Raw genomic sequence first — 5,449 nt, 5'->3', positions numbered from 1 at the left:
AGCTTACAATGGCAGGACAGAATGATGGAATCTGCCATAGATGTAGACAAAGTGGTCACTTCTTTGCAGGTTGCCAAAATGAGGTTCTTTGCCCGTAGTGTAAAGCTGCATATGTGAAGTGTTTTGCAATGTTGAAGAAAACTTACAACAAAGGTAAATTGTTCAAGCGTTACAGCAAAAAATGCAGATTTTGAGAATAAGTCAAAGAGGGTGAAACGTCCAGTGAATCAAGTTCGGTTGACAACTTCTCCACTAATCATGTGGCGATTGGATTAGAGAACAATGTCTCTTGCATGTTCAAAATGATGTGCCGATTAACTCACGAAAAAGATGTGCAAATAACCGTAACAATACGTAAAGGAAATGCAAATGCGGAATGTAATAAGAAACGAAAGGGGTCATCATGATTTGCTGCACTAAACTTGTTTTTGGATGTCCAAGTTTTAAGTATCTTCATATCTATCAAATGTGGTTTTAGCAGACATTTTCTTGCTTAGTTTGAAATCAAGAATGAATGCACATTAGTGTATTAACTAATTACAATGCTAGGCTATAAGAAAAATGCTGATTTGCAGATTATAAATCATCTGCTCGTGTCATTTTGTAATCAATTATTGTATAAAGATCAATCATTTTGTTATGGATAGATCCAATCTCCATTAGTATTTTTAAGTGATGTGTTTTCGAGTTCCTATATAGTTTCTATTCAAGCTGCTGCATATACCATGATCATTGAGGGGTTTTTGTGAGTAAAAGTGAATGTAGCTTGAATACTCTACAAAGAGCGACAGTTGAAGAGAACAGTCCCATCACCATATACTATCTTGCCCTTCCGTTTAGTTATTGGCACATTTTTTTTCAAACTCTAAGAATCTCATGACTGGTTGAATGTTCCATCTTCTCGACTTTGTTGATCTTTATCACATTCCATGTATGAATAGAAAAATGGAAATTGAAGTCGATAGATAGATGAGACTTGTGCACGCTTACTTTTATTTTTATTTAAAGGATCATCTTTATTGCTTCATGTTATTCTTTATGCATTCATAGGAATTTAGGTCCAAACTAACTTACACAAATGCATATGGGGTGTGATGGATCAATTCCAAATTTCTAACTTTATACCACGTTTCAGGACATTGACGACAAGAACAATTTTTTTATGCAAGTGTATATCACAACTACAACAACAAATCTAGAGAGAGAGAGAGAGAGAGAGAGTCAATTTTGAGGAATTTACAAGTAATAATGGATGAATATTAGCTTTCATTAAATATAACTTAATCAAACATGGCTGTTAATACATGATCAATTATGTTCACATGCATACTTGTAAGAAATGTATTCAAATACTTGATAGTATACATAACATCTAAAACAAAAAATTCAAAAAATACTTGGTGATCCCATTGCAACTATAGTTCACATGAAGATACATTGACACAGCACTTATATGCCTAATTCCATGGTATATGCAGCAATCATTGGTTTTCTCCATCTTGGTCCGATAAGCGTGGGAAGAAGTATGGCATTGTCTGAAAATCTATACAATCCGATCATTAATACCCAAAAAAGAAATGAAATGGACGACGCACTATATATGTAGAATGTTTAATCGCATAATTACCTCGACCATGGAAGTGAACATGATTTCTAGACGAAGGTATAAAATGTTGTTGAATGCAAGGCTATGGTTGTAACCCTACATAAGTAAATTTTTTTCCAAATACTTTTGTTATCGAGAAAACTTCATCATATATATACACTAACCATTAGGAGTTGTGAATATGTTAACGGTGTAATCATGCAACGTTATGACTGCTGAGGTCCTTGAATGGCACGTACATCAATGCCAACATTATTTGGTTGTGCCTTCGACCTATTTCCATTGGATATACTCAAACTCCTTTGTATGACATCTCAACAAGTTCGTTATATTAAGTAAGTAAACAACCCAGATGCAATTGGTAATATAAATGTGAAATATACCTTTACTTTATTCGAAATAGGTTCTAACGGGCTCTTCTTACGAAGTTTCTTCGGTGCGCACATTCTCTTTGCACATTTAGGATCACGTTATCCACTGTTGACAGTTTCTTGTGATGGTCCAAATTGTGATGCTATCGGTGTACTATGTGGAGTCAAGATATTACTTACAATATTGCACTTCGATGTCGTTATCGCTTTACATTCATGTTCGATCCATTTTCGTATGTTTGTGGCTTTGTTTTCATCTTCTGTGACCAAGTCCGCTAATGTAGTGAAAGACTGACGCAGTTTGTCGTAGCCCAACTGTCATAGTGTACTAACCAATCCATTGTAGTTAACTACAACCCTCGTGTGGGCTCTATTTACATCTCTACGCCACCTCTGTAATATATACCTATTCGGTAGTTGTTTGACGCCATTACGAATCAATAATGAAATCATGTGCCTGTATATTATTTTTCGACATTCGAATTAGTGGCAACTATAAAAAATTTGACAATCTTCTCTCTAAAAAGAGATGAAGAACGTTTTTTGTTCGATCGCTAATCATTTATTTGTTCCTCACACACCTCGTAAGTCGTCCCAAACTTCCCTCTGAAGATGATATTAGGTCACAATAAATCCTCCTTGTGAACTCTTCTTGAACTTCTCTAAACTTTGCAATGGTGTAAACGGCTTGAAATTGCTTTTTCAATACATACATCGTTGCACATGACAGCATTTGTGAGAAAGACTTGAAATCTGCTTGAATCTCTTTCTCAATTTTACTCCTCAAAGCTCGTTCATATTGCTTGACAAATTGCTTTAATTAAATCTTAGAATGCACATACCAATCGAAGAACGTGTTCCTACTTTCACAGCGTTGAGTTGTCCCTGAAACTAATTTTGAAATAACACGAAACCCATCGACATCTGCTTTCATACAGTCCAGACAACCATGCAAATCATATGTATCGATCATTACCCTCCAACTTTCTTCAAATTTTTGAACAAATTGTGAATCGTAAGCCACACGTCCGATAGATGTTTAACTATTTTCATTATTCATTTAGATCATTCGATGTATCTATGATATAGTTCTCAAAATGAGTTTCAAGAAAATATAGAAAATTTATGGATTCGACTAGCGTAGAATCGTCGAAGAATTTCTAAAGTTAGCTTGTTATCGAAATACTAGTTTGGAAAGGCTTACTTTGACGCACCGTAACATTTTCTACGATTGGCCATTTCATACACTGTTAACGACATGAAATACTAGGCCGTGAGTACTTCAAAATGATATTAAGAATGTAATTTTTCAACCTCGTTTGATATCCCATAATGAGCCCAAAAATTAAGACAAAAACATAAGTAATTTAATGAATTTTCTAATAATTTTCTCCAACCAACCGTCATTAGCTTTTCCTTTCACCCGACACATGCCCTCTAGGGATGTCAATTGGGCCGAGCCGGCTCGGCTGGTGGGCGGCTTGGGCTCATGAAATCACGAGGCCGAGCACGAGTCGAGCGGGTCTCGCCCGGAGGCGAGCCGAGCCCGCTCTGCTCGCCATGCCGGCTCGTGGCTCGTTGAGCCTGTGACCAAAACGGTCACTAAACTTTTATTTTATTTATTCCCCCCCCCCCCTTTTTTTACTATAAATACCTCCTTCCCCCAAAAATTTTTTTCATATCAATTGCTCTTCCAAGATTACAACTCTCTCAACTCTCTTTTATTATATCAATTATCGAGTTTTTACTCTCTTGTGCTGCAAAATATAAAATAAATATCCCAGATGCGAGGGAAAAGTGAAAGGCCAAAAAACAAGCAAAATGTTGGGATCACTTTAAGTTGATTTCAACGGGAAAAGTCATTGATGTCTTTGCAGAATCTAAAGCAATATGTAAATACTGCCAACAAAGATTAATATGGCAAAAAGGAATTGGTACCACTCATCTCAACCGCCACTACAAATCATGTGCAGCCAGACATGGACTTCTTCTAGCTGGTCAAACACAATTACAATTTGGCAGTTCAGGCGCCGGTTCTACAACTTCACCCCTATCCACGTGGGTGTATTCGGAGGACGAGACTCGAACCGGAATGGTGAAATTTGTTGTCGCCACTGAGTTGCCTCTGGCTATTGCAGACAACCAACATTTCGTCTCGTTCGTGAAAGAATATCTACAATCGAGGTACGTTGGGATAAGTCGAAACACTCTTCGTGCCGATACAATAAATTATTTCAATAATTCAAAACAACAATTAATTATGGATTTGCAACAATATGAGGGTGTTATATCATTAACTTCTGATATATGGGAAGGGGTTAATAAAAGAGTATATATAGCGGCAACCGCACACTATATAGACCCACTTTGGTGCATGCATAAGAAAATTATTACTTTTAGAATTATTGAATTTCTTCACAATACTAATAATATATATAATGCTATTATCAGTATTGTTAGAAAATATCATTGTGAAAGTAAAATTCGATTTTTTGCTTTTGATAATGCTAGTGTTAATAAGGTAGTCGTCGATAAATTGTTTAGGACACTTCAACCTGATTTTGGTGGGTATTTATTTCATATTCGTTGTGTGTCATATCTTGAATTTAATTGTGTAAGATGGTTTAAAACATATAAAGGATGAACTTCAAAGGATTAGGAATGCATTAGTATATATTACAATCTCTTCTAGTAGAAAACAAGCATTTGAAGATTTTTGTGCCGACCTAGGGGTGATGACTGCTAACACATTTGTTAGCGACGTAGATCATAGATGGAACTCTACATACTTGCTATTAAAATCATGTGAAGGTTTCGAAAATTTAATAACTGACTCTTATAATAATAGACATGTTAAAAGTGATGATGATGGTATGTTAAATGAATCCGATTGGATTTTAGCTTTGAAAGTTAAACGATTTTTGACATCTTTTTATGAGACCACAAAGATTTTATCCGGCGTTTATTATCCCACAAACTGTATGGTGCTTGAACGCATTTATATAATTGCAAGAACATTCCATAAATATAAAAATGATCATGTTTTTAGTGAAATTTTAATTTCTATGGAATTAAAGTTTAGAAAATATTGGGAAGAACTGCTTATGTTATTTCCTTTAGCATGCACAATGGACCCCCGATATAATATTTTGGGAACTAAATACGTAATTGATCAAATCAATAAAGTTTTAATACTTGATACACCTATCACCTATAAGAATTTAGAGCAAACATTATGTGGAATGTGTGATTTATATGCGGAAAGAATGGGTGCAAATGTTAGTCGGGTACTCTCTGCTGCACCTACTCCTTCTGCTGAAACTGAAGAAGATGTTGCGGAAATAATGAATTTATTTTAAGGCATTAATACATTTAGATATGATGCAACTGCAATGTGTTCATCTAGTGCCATGTTGTTTACATCTGCATCTCATCAAACATTGACCGAGACTAAAAATGCGATGCCTGCCGA

Source organism: Olea europaea, unplaced genomic scaffold (genome assembly GCF_002742605.1).
Source record: "Olea europaea var. sylvestris unplaced genomic scaffold, O_europaea_v1 scaffold724, whole genome shotgun sequence".
NCBI lineage: Eukaryota > Viridiplantae > Streptophyta > Magnoliopsida > Lamiales > Oleaceae > Olea > Olea europaea.
This window is presented reverse-complemented; position numbering follows the sequence as displayed.